At 46.9% G+C, this 17,468-nt stretch overlaps 1 pseudogene; it reads left to right on the top strand.

Moving 5' to 3' along the window:
* Window positions 1-1,504: 1,504 nt before the first annotated feature.
* On the top strand, window positions 1,505-3,064 carry LOC140613226 (protein SET-like; annotated as a pseudogene).
* The last annotated feature ends 14,404 nt before the right edge of the window (window positions 3,065-17,468 follow it).

Raw genomic sequence — 17,468 nt, 5'->3', positions numbered from 1 at the left:
GCATTAGAAATTTTCTGATTTTTAATAATGAAATAAATGAACCAACAATATTCATCAACTTCTTTTTAGACCCCTTCATGTTAATTTTCTTTCCGGAACTTTCTGTGTATCATTCTGGGCTCAGATCAAATGCATTTCCGTAGTCTACAGTCATTACTCTCCTTTTTGAGCTCAAATTGTGGCAGCTTGGGCCATTGGTTTCACTTTTAGGTTAGCTTCTGTGTTTACTTGATATGATCTCATTACTTTTTAAATATTTTCTTGCTTTGTAGCATGAAAAACTTTCTATAATAAAAATAAAAAATCTTATCAAAAATCTGCCTTCCCCAGACGTGAAATCGGTCATTTTTCCAAGTCTTTCGGTGTAAAAATGGTTTTAGAGACCAGAATCTCTATGAATCCACAGATTGTCATCTGCAGAATCTGAAGAAACAGCACATATCTCACTGAATTGCTATAAATACTAAATGAGGTAATTTATATAAAGTACCGAGCAGTGTCTGATTTTTTGTAAATATGCAACATCTGCTTCCCCTTCTTTCTGCTCCTCCTCCTACTTCTTCTTTCACTAGAATAAAAGCATTCAGGGAACCCTTGAAGACAAGTGTGTCTATCAAGGAAAGAGAAGTACAGAAATCCTGCAGATGGGTTCAATAAAATGAGAACTGACCATTGGCCTTTGGATGCATGCAAGTGGAAGTTACTGGTAAACTCTGATGATGCCCCCTGAAAAAGTGAGGACCCCCAAAGCCAGACTGGAGGGTTCTAAGAGGAAATGGAGACACCACATACAAACAGGAGCAAAGAAATGAAGTGATAACTGACAAAGGAAATGGAATCAAGAGAAGTTATTTCTCTTAGGAAGGGATAAATCTTGTATGCTAGAGGGAATGACCCAATAAGAGCATGACAAATCAATGACTGTGGGAAAAGCAGGAAATGGCTGAAGTGGGATTCTTAAGAAGGTGAGTGGGGATGGCTTTAGGTGAAAGTAAGTAAGGTTCACTTGTATTAATTGGTAGGGTGGAAGGGGATGTGGCATAGATGGCGGGATGAGAGATACCCATCTGGCGGTAATCCACAGACGTTCTCTTTAAGCAGAAAATGTGTGAACCACCAGACTCTCCTTCCTGAGGGACTGGAATGTCTCTTAGGATATAGCCTAAATGTTACCTGGCCTGGAATCATCCACTTAATCATGATGTAAGAATTCAGCGGAAGCCCTGTTACTACTGTGCCCAGACACCAGAGCTTGCATTGCCAACACCTCTGATTAAGAATATGAAGCATAGGGGCGCCTGGGTGGCTCAGTGGTTGAGCATCTGCCTTTAGCTCAGGGAGTGATCCCGGGGTCCTGGGATCGAGTCCAGCATTGGGCTCCTTGAAGGGAGCCTGCTTTTCCCTCAGCCTATGTCTCTGCCTCTCTGTGTGTCTCTCATGAATAAATAAATAAAACCTTAAAAAAAAAGAATATTAAGCATTGAGTAACCAGAGCTTCTTCCAGATGTGCATTTGCCCTGGTTTCGTGGACTTTCCTCACAGCAGGGTCCCCAGACGTCAGTCTTTGCTCCCACCTCAAATGAAGCAACCGAGACTGCCTCCTGTCCCCAAGCCAGAGGAGACGTCAACCTCTTGGCATCTGCTCAAGGGAGAAAAAGAACTGCAAGAAGCAACTGAACACACTGATGAAGTACAGAATGAATTAGACTTCATGAATAAGCCAGTGAGGAGATTTTGAAAGTAGAGCAGAAATAAAACAGACTCCACCAACCATGTTTTCAGAGGAGGTCCGAATCAATCGCCAAAACCCCCAAATATTTGGGGGATTTTGTCAAACCACAACAACTGTCTATACTGCTTGGGAAGGAGGATGAAGAGGTGCTGCATTATTTGCCAAGAGCTGAAGCGATAGAATTTGAACCTTTTAAGGCAGTTTATGGAATAGATGTTTATTTTGATGAAAACTCTTACTTTGGAAATAAAGTTCTTACCAAAGAACTTCATCGGAATGAGAGTGGTGACCCACCTTCAAAATCCACTAAAAGTCAAGTGGAAAAGATCTGATGAAACATTCAAGGCAAACGCAGAACAAAGCCCACAGGAAGAGACAGCATGAGCACCAGACACCTTTTTCTCCTGGTTTCCTGACCATTCTGATGCAGGTGCAGATGAACTAGGAGAGGTCATCAAAGATGATAGTTGGCTAAACCCATTACAGTGCTACTTGGTTGCTGATATGGATGATGAAGAAGGAGAAAGAGAAGGAGAGGATGATGATGATAATGAAGGATTGGAAGATGTTGATGAATGAGATAAAGATGAAGAAGAAGAAGAAGAAGAAAGAAGACAATGGGGTGGGGGAAGAGGAGGATGAAGAAGAAAATGACTAGTGGAACACCGGTGGATTTGAATCTTCCTTTTTAAATTTTCTCCAGTCCCTGGGAGCAAGTTGCAGCCTTTTTTCCCCCCCTCCTCTTCTGCTCATTTACCCTGTTTTTTGAAGTCTCTTTTCTCTCCTTTTACACTATCATTCTCAATTTATTTCTGTTCAATGCTTTGAACAGAATACATTGGGAAAAAAATGTTTTTATCCCTTTCTGTTCCAGGGGGTACATTTTTCCCCCTTTTTTATCTTTACCCTTTCCTGTCACAACAGAAACTTTATGGAATCAACACCCCTGTGCTCTGTGGGAAAAAAAGAAAAACTTTCTGCTCCCTTAGCTCTGCTGGAAGCCGGAGGGTGCTAGGCCCCTGTGTAGTAGTGCATAGAATTCTAGTTTTTTTCCTCCTTTCTCTATATGTTGGGCTTGGTGATTACACTGTGTCTCTATGTGAATATGGACAGTTAGCATTTATCAACATGTATCTGTCTACTTTCTCTCATATAACATTTTTTTAAGCTTTTAAAAATGGAGTTATAGGGATCCCTGGGTGGTGCAGCGGTTTGGCGCCTGCCTTTGGCCCAGGGCGCGATCCTGGAGACCCGGGATCGAATCCCACGTCGGGCTCCCGGTGCATGGAGCCTGCTTCTCCCTCTGCCTATGTCTCTGCCTCTCTCTCTCTCTCTGTGACTATCATAAATAAAAAAAATGGGGTTATAGAAGTCAGCAAAGGGTGGGTTTAGATGTTTGGGTAGGTTAGGTTGGCATTTCGACAACATGGCTTATCTTTGGGCATGTATAAATGTGATGTTTAATGGACATCCTTGCAGTTAAAGATGACCCTTTAAAAATTAAAATAAAATTCCCTCCTTTTATTTATTTTTTTTTTGAGAGAGAGAGAAAGAGAGAGAGAGAGTAGAGGGAGAAGGAGAGAGATCATGACCTGAGCTTAAACCAAGAGTTGGACAGTTAACCAACTGAGCCACCCGGGTGCCCCTAAAATAAAATTCTCTCCTAATGATGACTTGAGTCCTGCGACTCGATAGGAGAATCAGTAGAACCTGTGGGATCTTATTTGGAATTGACATTCTCTAGTGCAATTTTGTTCCTGTTTATTTTTAAATTCTCTTTTTGTTTCACTGGAAAGATGATGCTCAGCTTTAAATGTTAAAAGTGTACAAATTGCTCTGTTATGATAAAACTAGATGTGTGGGAAAAAGTATTAAATGTTGCCACTAGAATCACTGCCAATATTCCCAAGCCCTCTGGCACCAGGCTGCTTACCCAATGTCAAGGGCAGTGCGTATGGCTGGTGGAGTCTCTGTCTTGTGCCTGTGTCCTGGTTGTAAATGAGGCTAGGAGACCCTGTTTTCAGCACTTTCAACTCCTTCAATATTGGAAGACTGGCTTTGCCTTAGAGGGTGGGAACATGCTCCAAATATTAAAAAAAAAAAAAAAGGCTTTTACATTGGAGTATCTAAGATAGAATGACAAAGGTAAGAGGTAGTAAGCCCTCCCTCAACACACACTATCAAGGGGATGGGGTGACTGGGTGACAGGCACTGAGGGGGACACCTGATGGGATTAGCACTGGGTGTTATACTATATGTTGGCAAATCGAACTTCAACGAAAAAATATATTTAAAAAATGATTAAATAAAATAATGAATTATTTTGAAACAAATTCCAGATATCATACCACTGTACCTGCAAATACTTCACTATGTATCTGTAAAAAGATGATATTTGAAAATATACCCAATGCCATTAACATGGATAAACAGTTAATAATCTCTTGCTGTTAGAGAACACCCTGTAATTGCTCAATTTCCTATAAGCATCTCTTTCCGGTTGGTTGGTTTGAATCAAAATTCAAATAAGATATCTCACTCCTTTTTAAATCTCCTTTCAAACTATTTGTTGAAAAAAAACTGTCCAGTAGACGTTTCCACATTCTGGATTTGTTTAATCTGTTCTTCTAAAGGCTCTATGTTGTTTAACCTGTTTTTCTACAATCTGCACTCTCCGCAAAATTAGATTGAGAATCTTGTCAGGGCCAGGTTTGATTCTATAGCAAGAGCACCACATAATTGTGGTTGTGACCTTCCTACCGCATCACATTAAGAGGTACATAGAGTATGACCACGTCTCTTTTTATGATGGTCAGTATGGTGGGTCGTAACTTTTCATTAGACTTTTCCAACCATTATAAAGTTGCCCATCAGCTATTTACGTTTTAGTTTTAGGAGCTATTGATGACATTCACCTGAGTGCATTAACAGCTACAAAACAGTGATTCTTTTTTTTTAGATTGATAGGCTTTTTTTGTTTTGTTTTGTTTTGTTTTGTTTTAGATTTTATTTATTTAGAGAAGGAGAGAGTGTGGGGAAAGAGGGGCAAAGGGAGACTGTGGAGCTCGATCCCATGACCCTGAGATCATGACCTGAGCCAAAACAGTCAGATGCTTAACTGACTGAGCCCTCCCCCCCCACCCCCCCCACCCCCCCGCCGTGCCCTAATAGGTTTTATTTCTTAGAGCATTCTTGAGTAGAGTCAAGAATTTCCAAGTAATGCTGATGATGCTGTTTGGAGGATCAGCTTTTAAGAACCACTGCTCTGAATCAAAGTCTGTGCCCTGGCTCCACAGCACCATCTGGCCTCGAGTCAAGCTGGACCATCGATGCTGTTTCCTTCAAAACCCTGCCCCAGAGAGGTGCCATCCAACAGAAAGATAGCATAAGTCAGAACTGGTGATACTCTGATTCTATCATTCCTTCTGCATTCACTTCTGACTCCTTCTCTAAAGAGCTGTTCCATAAGACTAGTTTGGTGAGAGAGCCTTAGCCCAGGAAAAGCATAAGCAATGCTTAACTCTTTCCCCTCATTTACCAGTTTTTAGAACAATGAGTTGGTTAGCAAAGATCCTTATATTTTTGGTATCATTATGAACCTTTGGGTTTTATCCTAGTTGAAAAGTTTCTATCCGTTGAATTCTTGGTCAGTGAGTGTCATGGTAGCGTCTGAGTCCTTTGACATGATCCCATTGTTCCTTGACATCTTCCTTTTCTTCGGGTTCAAAAAGATCTTCCAGGCAGATTTCATTCATTTCCTTTCTCAGACCTGGAAGCAGCCATTTCTGCAAGGGCAATGGTTTCTTTCACTTTCACTGGCAAATTATCTTGGGAGATCTTAACCTAGGTTGGTTATTATTTCTGGCCTTTTTCCAGCTTGGACATACAAAATATGTGTGATCTGAGAAAATGTCTTTGTGCTTTTTTTTTTCCCTAAGAGGAAAGTTCATCATAAATTCATACTGATATTTCCAATGCAAGTCGCAGATTACATGATTTTAATTTAATGTCTTTTTGTTTATCTGCAATTCTTCCCTCCTCCTAGGGAAAATCTTGGTTCCTAATGACATTAGTATAGTTATTTAGGCTATTAACATGTTTATTTAATTACCTAATCATGTACCTATGTGTGTATCCAAATATAGCTATTTCAGAACAATGATGCTAATATTATTAATAATGTTATTGCTGAAAATTTTCTAATTTGTTATTTTGATTCTATTTATTTTTATCCTTGGGGTAGATTACACTAAGGCCATATAATAAACTGCTCTGCTTTACAGTCAGCTGGAATAATCTATCTCAGCTTCAAACATGGTTTGGTTTTGTCCCACTCCCTCCATCTGGATGACTCTCCACTTCTCCACTTAGGTCGGCCCGTCTGCAGTGACTAGGTTCAGAAATGCTGAGACCCTCCTCTGCAAGTGAGGCAGCCTCACTGTACAGCTGCTGGGACCTGCTCGTCCATGCTGCTGGGACAAGCAGTGGCTGTTTTGAGCTCTACCCTCACTACCTCCACTCCACCCAAAATAAAGGACCTGTTATCAGAACGTAAGATGAAGAGCCTGGCAAACAAGAAGGTAGGTCAAGGCTCTCTGCCAAGCCCTACCTCGAGAAGAAAGAGCCTGTGGCTTCAGTAAGAAATCTTTTTCTGAGGGATTTCTCAGAACACTTTTTATAGACCTCAAGTCTAATATCTAGTTTCATTTTATTTTTTCTTTTTAAAGATTGTATTTATTCATGAGAGACACAAGGAGAGAGGCAGAGACACAGGCAGAGGGAGAAGTAGGCTCGCTGTGGGGAGCCCAACTTGGGACTTGATCCCAGGACCCCAGGTTCATGCCCTGAGCTGAAAGCAGAGACTCAACCACTGAGCCACCCAGGTGCCCCCATTTTCTTTTTCTTAAACTATTTTTTTATGATGTCAACCCTCAGTCGCTTTACACTATTGCCTTTTACTGCATATCTTTTACTTTTATCTTAAACATAACTAAGCGGGAAAGGATTAACTCAGCAGAGCCGGGCTGCTAGCACCCCACACATTCCCAAGCCAGCAGCTCTTGGCACCCCTCCTCTGAGCCCTTGGGCTGTCCAGCGTCATAAGCATATCTTTGTACATCTGAGACCTTGGTCTATGCCAGATTATTTATGCTAACAGTGTGATTTATGGAAACCCTTCTTTTCATTCACCTCGGGTGTTGAGCTACACAGTTTGATCTCTGGGGCGGGACTCCATGCCTATATGACTGAATCCTAATAAAAATTCTGGATACTAAGACTCAGGTGAGTTTCCCAGGTTGGCAACAATTTGTATGTCACACATCACTGGTGGAAGAACAGGGCACTGTCTATACAACCTCCCTGGCAGGGAACAACTAGAACCTCATGCCTGCTTCCCCTGGATTTGGCCCTCTGTGGCTTCTTTTCCTTGGCTGATTTTAATCTGTATCCTTTTAGTGTAATAACCATAACCATGAATAAAACAACTTTTCTGAGTTCTGTGAGTCCTTCTAACAAATCGCTGAACCTGAGAGTATATAAGGGACCCCTGACACAATACTTTTCTTAATTTTGCTTCAACTTTGTGACATAATACATATATTTGGTCTCTATCCCCAGTTCCTGGCACTGAGCTCCTAAAACTCGTGGAATTTCTTAATGGATGGGGTAATGAGATGTATTGTTATTTGTAACAACCCCCTCTCACACATACCTGAGTTTCTGCCAATAAGGTGACTTAAGGTGGGCCCGTTGATACATTGTAAGGAGAGGGGAGCTGGCTGCCAGAGGAACCAACACTGTGATGAGCAAGTCAGAAACTTCAGGGAAAATAAGGGAAGGGAGAAGAAATGTGTGGGAAATATCAGAAAGGGAGACAGAACGTAAAGACTCCTAACTCTGGGAAACGAACTAGGGGTGGTAGAAGGGGAGGAGGGCGGGGGGTGGGAGTGAATGGGTGACGGGCACTGGGGGTTATTCTGTATGTTAGTAAATTGAACACCAATAAAAAATAAATTAAAAAAAAAAAAAAGAAAGAAACTTCATTCTCATTCTCTCCTCTAGGGGGGGCAAAGAAGCTGCAGACTGAGTTTAATTACCACTGGCCAGTGATTTAACCAGTTATGCCCATGTAATGGAACTTCCATAAAAACCTCTAAATGGGGGGTACCTGGGGGGCTCAGCAGTTGAACATCTGCCTTTGGCTCAGGGCATGATCCTGGGATCAAGTCCCACATGGGGCTCCCCACAGGTACCTGCTTCTCCCTCTGCCTGTATCTCTGCCTCTCTCTCTGTGTGTGTCTCATGAATAAATAAATAAAATCTTAAAAAAAAAAAAAACGGAATGACAGGACCTGGAGAATTTCCTGTTTGGTGAACTTAACCACATGCCAAAAGGGTAGTGTACCCCATTGCCACAGGGACACAAGCTTCCACGCTCAGGATGCTTCTGGATCATTCTGCTCCCTACGGGCACCTTCATCTGGCTCTTCATTTGTATCTTTTATAAGAAGTCAGTAAACAGAAATAAAGTGGCTTCCTGAGTTTTGTGAGCCATTCTGGCGAATTATCGAGGCTGAGGAGGGGGTCATGGGAAGATCTGATTTCTAACCAACCTGTCAGAAGGACAGGTGCCTGGGACTTAGGACTGCCCTCTGACCCGTGGGTCTTCACCAACTCTAGGTAGTGTCAGAACTGAACTGAGTTGCTGGACGTCCAGCGGGCACCAGAGAGGGCTGACGCAGTGATGCTGCAAATGACCCCACACAGTTGGCGCTGGGAGGAAAGGGAAAACGCTCTCAGTGGATGTTGGAAGGAATGTGAATGAAAACAGCTGAAGCTTTTCATCCAATTTTGAGTGTAGGCTTTGGAATCAGACGTCCTGGGCTGGGATCCCATCTTCGCCACTCATTGGCTGACCCCAAAACAGCTGTTTTATCTGTCAGGCCTCCAGGTCATTATCCTCTCAAGTGGGAATAACTGCTTTTATTCTCTCTGAGTTCTTGTGAGGAGTGTGTGAGATCCGCTGAAGCGCTCATACAGTACCTCATGTGTAACCACTGAAACCACAGCCTAATTACAGTTATTGTCATGAATAAATGCTATTTTCCTGATTCCTCTCCTTTTTTTTTTTTTTGATCTTACTATTGTTGAATTTTATTTAAATTTTGCCCTCTTGGGGCATCTGGGTGGCCCAGCCGGTTAAGCAGCCGACTCTTGGCTTCTGCTCAGATCATGATCCCAGGGTCCTAAGATCAAGCTCCACATTGGGCTCCACCCTCAGCTTGGAGTCGGCTTGGGATTCTCTCTCCTGCCCCTCCCGATTGTGCATGTTCTCTCTCTCTCTCTCTCTCTAAAACAAATAAATCAATCTTTTAAAAAAAAATTTGCTCTCATGAACACTTTTTTCTCCTCCTGTTTTTGGATGCTTTACAACGTTTGTTTTAATGTCATCGTTTTAATTTCTTCTTCTCTGTTATACCACAATTTCTAATTTTAAGCCTGCCCTAACTTGGCATGACTACTCTCTTGTGTTCTTTTGGTTGTCGGTTCTTTTTCAGCCCTGTCTGCGGTCGGTCTCTAGAATGGTTGTCAGAACACGAGTATGAGGAAATGTAAACAGTAGAGGGTTCACATTATAAAAAGATGGTTTCAAACAAGGGAGAGAGAGAGGAGAGAGGCTCCTCCTTGCTCCCCCACTATCTCTGAAAACAGATGTCTTAGGCCAAAGTTCCCAGCCTGTTTCAAAACGTGTTATCAAACAAAAACAAGTCTCATTCCAGAAACTCAGGAGCATGAGCACACACTCCCCTGCTGCCTGCCCAGGGCACATCTGATCAGTTGGGACGGGTGTGCTTTCAGCCCTCTTGCTAACAACTCGTGTGGCCCAGTGCCTGTCGAGTGGCTGGATTTCGGGCAAAAGCTGACAGACTACAATGCCTGTGACAGGAGTGAGCCTCACGTAGAGCCAGCCTTCTAGAGACGCATATCTGTCCCAGAGCATATACTGGAGCCAGGCAGCTGACTCTTATGTATCCCCCCTCCCCATTTCCAATGTCATGACTGTTTCCTTTACCCTGACAGAATCAAAGGTGGATGCTGTAGCGTGTGGCAGTACTGAGCTCCCCTCACTCCTGCTGCCTCTGTGGGGGTCTCTGAAAGGCAGGATGATTTAGGTGCATCACCTTGTTTGCAGTTTTTTCAAGCCTGCAGCTCCTGGACCAGGCAATGTAGGCCTGAGAGAGAAAGACAAACCATATGGGGACGCCTGGGTGGCTTAGCAGTTAAGCTCCTGCCTTCGGCCCAGGGTGTGATCCTGGAGACCCGGGATCAAGTCCCACATCGGCTCCCTGTGTGGAGCCTGCTTCTCCCTCTGCCTGTGTCTCTGCCTCTCTCTCTCTCTCTCTCTGTGTGTCTCTCATGAATAAATAAAGTTAAAAAAAAAAAAAAGAAAGACAAACCATATGGTAAATACGCCAAGCCCCTCTGTTATGCTGATAAACCCTGGCTCTCCTGCAGCCTTCCTATCATACTCCTCCAAGGGGACACACCAGAAGGGGGACCCCCAAGGCAGTTTGCTGGCCTTGCCCAAGGGAAAAGGGTCTCCAGTGGTGAACGTGCTGTACATAGACTCTGGCCCTGACAGCCTGGGTATGAATTTATTTCAGGATTTACTCACAGGCATCGGATGCTCCCTATGTCTGATTCTTCCAGTGATTTGGACTGCTTCAAGTTTAGGGTACAGTCTTCCATCTAAGGACTCATTAACCTGCAGGTGCTGGTAGACGGGTGGCCTAAGTTTAACCAGTCATCCTCCACCCACAAGAGCAGGTATGAGTGACTGTTCTTTTATTGAAACCTGAGCTCATTCCTCTAAGATATTTACACCAGAGCTAAAAAACAAAACAAAACGAAAACAAAAATAGATTCCCCCAATGTTCCAAAGTCCCTTCTATTTCTTTTTCTTTTTCTAACCCATCTGGGAGATGACATATGACCTTGATCACTACACCAACACTTAGCAAGTCTATTTTAAGCACCCAGGGGATTGGGGCGCCTGGGTGGCTCAGTCTGTTGAGCGCCTGTCTGACTCTTGATTTCAGCTCAGGTCATGATCTTGGGGTCGTGGGATCCAGCCCCTGGTCAGACTCCAAGCTCAATGAGTCTGCTTGAGATTCTCCCTCTGCCCCCCTCCCAAATAAATAAATCCTTAAACATCCAGGGGATTTATAAGAGGTCCTTCCCTGGCTAGGCATCAGTAACTGGAAGCAGCATTTGCAGATTCAAGATGAGGGCACGTTCGGGGCCATTTGTGGGAACAAGATGGGTCCAGTGGGAGCAGAGCCCTTGGCAAAAAAGGTGGAAGCATGAAATTCTGTGATGAGGCTGCCCTACCAATAACTTTTCTGCTAGAACTTTCTTCTTTCTGTTCTTTGTCTAAGTCCTATTCGTCCTTCAGGGTTTAGCATAAAGCCCGTTTGCTAAGAGACATCTCTTCCCATCCCCTGGAAGAGTGTGCATGTGGCCCAAATGTGGAGCAGACCCCAGACGGGCAGCAGCTGGAGGTCTCAGAGCAGCCTCCCTCCTGCAGGAGCTGTGAGCAGTGCACCACCACTGATGCCTCTCCAAAGGTTGTGAATGTGAATTTTTCTTTCTTTCTTGAATCATTTCTTCCAAATGAACCCCCAGGCATGGAAATCTTGAGTTACAGGAGAGTATGCACAACATCCTGTCTTATACAAGAGGCCCTTCAAGGGACTGCTCAATGAACAAAGGAACTGGGGCAGTTCCCCTGCTCTTTCCCCTTCCTCCCTGAGCCCCGCACACCGAACACAGGCAGGAGTTGAAGGACACCACCGATGCCCACACTTCCCGATATATGACATTCTGGGAAGAGTCAAATCCAGGCAGAGGAAATTTGTGCCATGTGCATATTGCGCCAAAGGCAAAAAGAATCATTTCAAAGAGGAAGGAAAGCCCAACACGTGCCACAGCGTGGAGGAACCCTGAAAGATTTCTTCTAAGTGAAAAGAGCCAGTCCAAAAAAGACGAGCACTGGATGATTCCACTCGCCCGAGTTACTGAGAGCAGTCAGATTCCCAGAAACACAGAGGACTGTGGTGTAAGGGGCGTGTGGCTTCTGTTCTGTAAGATAAAAAAAAAGTTCTAGACATTGCACAACAACGTGAAGAGACTTCACCCTAATGAACTAAGCAGTCAGAAATGGTTCCAATGGTCAATTTTATGCTCTGTGGTTTTTTTTTAACCACATTTGGGATGAGACCGTTTTACAGGCCACTCCCTAGCACAACCCGCCGGCCGGGATGCGGCTGTCTGCACTGCCCTCTGCTGCTCGCTGGTGCCCATGCAGCGAGGACTGCCCGGCTTCTAGAACAAAATCAAATGCTTTGCATTCCAGGAGCCTTTTATTGTATGGTCACTGGTGGCTTTTAAAGCAGCCACAATGAGATCCCACCTCACACCAGTGAGAATGGGGAAAATTAACAAGACAGGAAACAACAAATGTTGGAGAGGATGCGGAGAAAAGGGAACCCTCTTGCACTGTTGGTGGGAATGTGAACAGGGGCAGCCACTCTGGAAAACTGTGTGGAGGCTCCTCAAAGAGTTAAATATATACCTGCCCTACGACCCAGCAATTGCACTGTTGGGGATTTACCCCAAAGATACAGATGCAATGAAACGCCGGGACACCTGCACCCCGATGTTTCTAGCAGCAATGTCCACAATAGCCAAACTGTGGAAGGAGCCTCGGTGTCCATCGAAAGATGAATGGATAAAGAAGCTGTGGTCTATGTGTACAATGGAATATTCCTCAGCCATTAGAAACGACAAATACCCACCATTTGCTTCGACGTGGATGGACCTGGAGGGTATTATGCTGAGTGAAGTAAGTCAATCGGAGAAGGACAAACATTATATGGTCTCATTCATTTGGGGAATATAAAAATTAGTGAAAGGGAATAAAGGGAAAGGAGAGAAAATGAGTGAAAATATCAGTGAGGGTGACAAAAGATGAGACCCCTAACTCTGGGAAATGAACAAGGGGTGGTGGAAGGGGAAGTGGGCAGGGGGTTGGGGTGACTGGGTGATGGGCACTGAGGGGGGCATTTGATGGGATGAGCACTGGGTGTTATGCTATATATTGGCAAATTGAACTCCAATAAAAAAATAAAAAATAAATGAAGCAGGCAGAAAATATGCTCATGGCGGGGGAAAATTCAGTCAGAGGCGTGCTTCATAAATTGAGGAGGCTGAAAGCCACTCCATCCTTCATGTTTGTCCCTTTGACTGTACCTCCACATCCTCTCAGTCATTCTCCCAATCTCTACCAGATAAACCATATGATTTTATAGAATGAGACTTATTTAGAGGTTTAATCCAGAGTCCCCATCAGCTTGAACTCAGGGTGAGAAAGGCCATAAGACCCCATCTGGAATCCAGGCTCCCTGCACCAACCCTGACTTGTATACTACATATAAGCCCACCCACCAGACTAAGAGTCTCCCAAACCCCTCAGCCTTAACTAGTATAATCTTGGTTCAATTCCTCTTTGTTTTCCTCCTCCTGTTCATGTTCACAGATGTTTACAGAAAGGAGGTTCAAGGAGATTGAGTCATTTGTCCAAGGTCACAGAGCCATGGAGTGCAAAGCTGTATCCCGAACCCAGTTCTGCCAAACTCTTCCTTTTTAGTTCATTCTTTTCCTTGTTGGCTCTTCCCCCTTTCTCAAGCAGAATGATCTCCTTCATCCTTATTTTTAAAAATAATAGATAATGCTACAGTTAATAACACTTATGATTCTGTTGAAAGCGTTTTCTTTCTTCCTCTGTGGTATTATTTAAGACCATTTTGCAGCTTCCTTCCTTCCTCCCTTCCTCTCTCCCTCCCTCCCTCCCTGTATTTCCTTCCCAACTATGCATTGAGAGACAATGAGAAAGGTCGGAAAATGAGGGCCCCCCCACACAGGGCCAATATTTAGCCAGTAACCTCAGGAAGGCCATTTCCACCCCCTGTGGGCTCTGATGGGCTGGGACTGCAAAGTGCATGGTATTAAGTATTTGGATTATTCCTCTGCTTATCCACAAGGGTAATTGTATGTGTGTCCCTTGGAATGCTCAAGTGGAATAAGGATGGCGGAGGTGGGGGTACTGTGAGGCAGGGTGGGGCATCGGGTGTGGGGCCAAGAGGCAGGGACTCAGATCCAGCCCTGCTACAATCTCTTCTGTGTGACCTTGTGCACCGTTACTTTCCCTGGGAATCAATTTCTCTGTGGTTAAAAGGAAAGTGTGTATGGCCTGGTACCATTTTTGTAAAAGAAGACAGTGTGCGTATATGTGCTTTTCACAGGTGTGAAGAGATGTCCACCTGTTCACACGGTGATCCCTGGGGAGTGGAACTGGCTGAAGGAGGTCTTTTTCACTTTATCTAACCTCTTTAACCTCTTTACTCTTTGAATTTTCCGTAACAAGCATTTGTTGAAATGTTTTTCAATAGCTAAGAAAGTCCTATTTGCTCCTGTTTTGCAGGAGGTCACACTTCTTATCCGAGGTCACAGAGCCTTGGTATCTAACTCAAGGCTGTCCTGCCTGCGTGTTCCTTATGCTGCCTCGGAACAGTCAGGGGATGTGACCCCCTAGTCCCCAAGGCCTCAGCAAATGCTGCCCAGTGCTGGTAACAAAACATCTTCAGGGGCACCTGGGTGGCTCAGTGGGTTAAGCATCTGCCTTCAGCTCAGGTCATGATCTCAGGGTCCTGGGATGGAGCCCCGTATCCAGCTCCCTGCTCTGCAAGAAGCCTGCTTCTCCCTCTCCCTCTGCCTGCCAGTCCCCCTGCTTGTGTTCTCTCTCTTTCTCTCCCTGTCAATCTTAAAAAAAAATCTTCAGAATTTTCCTTGCCCCCTTCCTGCTTGCATCTGATTCATATCAGCAAATGCTTAGCCACCACTCAGCCAAAGCATGTTTATCTTCTGTGTCCATTGCTATAAAATGCCAAATTCTGCCCCAAATCCTGGGAAAGAGCTATCACCAAACACGATGAATTTCCAGACTCCCTTGGATTTACAGTGACACAAGGTGTTTGTTCTTAAGTCACAAGCCCCAGGGACTGAGCAGGATGTGGTAAGCAGCATGATTACTTGTCCCTGTCATAGGAAGAAGCTACACCAACGGGGAAAAAGGCTTTACTGTCTCCCCAGAGAACAGTCTTCTCTCTGGCAAATAATCCATCCCAAACTGCCTTATGAGAAATCAATCATACTTTTTAATAAAAGAATGCAAAAATAGAGATTGGAAGGAACCACATGAAGCGTTGGATTCAGACCATCCTGGGTGCAAATCCAAACCTTGAACAAGTTCACTTAACCCACTTTACTAAATGGACACCTTATCTTGTGCCAGGCACTCTGCTGGGCATTTTACACTAACAGCTCAAGCCTGAAGAGATTCGTATTGTTCTCATAACAGATGAGAGAAGTGGGACTCTGGGAAGAAAGCCACGATGTGGGAGGGCTCAGCTGATGAAACTGCTAAGGCCCAGATTCCAACTCATCGGGACATCAAGACCAGCACCCATTCCTCTGGATGATGTACCCACTCCCACACATGGTGGGAAGAAAAGACTTGCTCCAAGCACACGGTGGAAACCAGGGCTACCCAGGAGTGACCCCACGGGGTCAAGTGATCCTAAATCCAGACCCTGGCACTGCCTAGGAAGGGCTGGCACAGATCAGTGGATGAAAACTGTGCTTTGGTGCTTGATGAACCTAGATTCAAATACTGGCTCCAAGGTGTGCCTGTGGCCCTGGTACTTTACCTGACTTCTCCCGGCCTCACATTCTTCTCATGTAAAAGGCAACTGGTAAGAGGTTAGCCTAGGGTTATACAGCACCTCACCCAGAGTCACAGTTAGGGGAGCTCCTGATCCCACAAATGGGGCACCCCTGGGGAGCTCCACGCTGGGAAGGAGGATTGAAGTTCTTGGACCCTGGGCTATTTATGGAGATGCTACGCCCCGTTCAGAAGCTCTGCCCTGCCCATACACCAGGGCTTTGGGACGTGGACACAGCCGCCTCTCACTTCTTAGAGCTACTATGAGCCCGCCTCAGCCAGAAAGGGGGTCCTTTCTGGAATACCTGCCCAGGGTCCACAAGGAAGGAAATCAGCCTGCAGTAAATGTGACCTCCCAGCCAAGGTGCCTCATACACAAGCTGCCCAGGTCAAAGGGGGAAACACCCAGCTTTCCAGGCTGTGCCCTAGGGCCACCTCCTCACTCAGTGTAATAGCAGCAGCAGCAGCAGCAGCAGCAGGGAGGGCCCCGCCTGCACCCTGTGGTCAGGAGCGGAGCCGGTGAGACTAAAATGCCTGGTGCGGGGCGCCTGGGTGGCTCAGCGGCTGCCCGTCTGTCTTCGGCTCAGGGTGTCATTCCAGAGTCCCAGGATCGAGTCTCACATCAGGATCCTGGCACGACACCTGCTTCTCCCTCTGCCTGTCTCTCTCTCATGAATAAATAAATAAAATCTTTAAAAATAATAATAACAATAAATAAATAAAATCCTCGGTGCCCAGTAACTGAGATTTGATTTTCTTCATAGAGCTCAATTGGAAGGGTCCTGGGGCTGCTCTTCAGCAGCCTAGCTCAGCTGGCCCTGGTCCAGCGCGAAGCCTGAGCTTCACTCCTCTTGGTGCTTCTGATCCGGGCCATTCTTGCTGCCCCCCCCCCCCCCCCCCCCCACTTCAAGGAGGGCAGCCTAGGAGAAGCTAACTCCTCGGGGAGAGGCCTAAGGCCTGCCGAGTCACCGCCCCGTGTTTGGACACACTTGGCTCCCAGGCCCTGGAGCTGCCGAGGGGCAGGGCGCGGCGGCCCTGGGCTAGGGTGGGGGGGCTGGCGCGGCTTCTCCCCGCGCCCCGGCACCCAAGCGGCGGGACGCTCACCCCACACCGCGTGCACGTGGGAGGCCCGCGCCACGCTCACGGCCCACGGGTCGGCGCCGCAGCTGGGCCGCCTCGTCCCCGGCCCGCCCCCTCCTCCCCGGCCCCGCCCTGCGCTCCCCCCGGAGCTCCGGCCTTCCGCGCCCCCCCCCCCCCCCGCCACCGCAGCATCCGCTCGCCCCGCGCGCAGGGCCTGGGAGGCGGGAGCGTCCTGCCCCGCGGGCATCGGGTAGGGGAGCGGCGGCGAGGGAGCAGCCCCGCCACGTGCCCGCCGCCGCGTTTCCCCGCGCGGTCCCGCAGAGTCAGCCCGCAGGGGCGGCGGCGGCGGAGGCCCTCCCCCCCCCGGGGGCTCAGGCCGACTCCCCCCCGGCCCCCCGCAGACCTAGTGCCCACTCCGACCCGACCCAGAGCTCAGTGCCGGCGCCACCACCCCCCCCGCCCCAGCTCAGCGCCGGCTCCCCCCCAGCTCAGTGCCAGCTCGCCCCCCCACCCAGAGCTCAGCGCCGGCTCCCCCCCAGCTCAGTGCCAGCTCGCCCCCTCCCCAGAGCTCAGCGCTTGCTCCCCCCCAGCTCAGTGCCAGCTCGCCACCCCCCCCCAGAGCTCAGCGCCGGCTCCCCCCCAGCTCAGTGCCAGCTCGCCCCCCCCCCCAGAGCTCAGCGCCGGCTCCCCCCCAGCTCAGTGCCAGCTTGCCCCCTCCCCAGAGCTCAGCGCCGGCTCCCCCCCAGCTCAGTGCCAGCTCGCCCCCCCCCCAGAGCTCAGCGCCGGCTCCCCCCCAGCTCAGTGCCAGCTCGC

This window comes from Canis lupus, chromosome 21, assembly GCF_048164855.1.
Source record: "Canis lupus baileyi chromosome 21, mCanLup2.hap1, whole genome shotgun sequence".
Lineage (NCBI taxonomy): Eukaryota > Metazoa > Chordata > Mammalia > Carnivora > Canidae > Canis > Canis lupus.
This window is presented reverse-complemented; position numbering and strand designations above follow the sequence as displayed.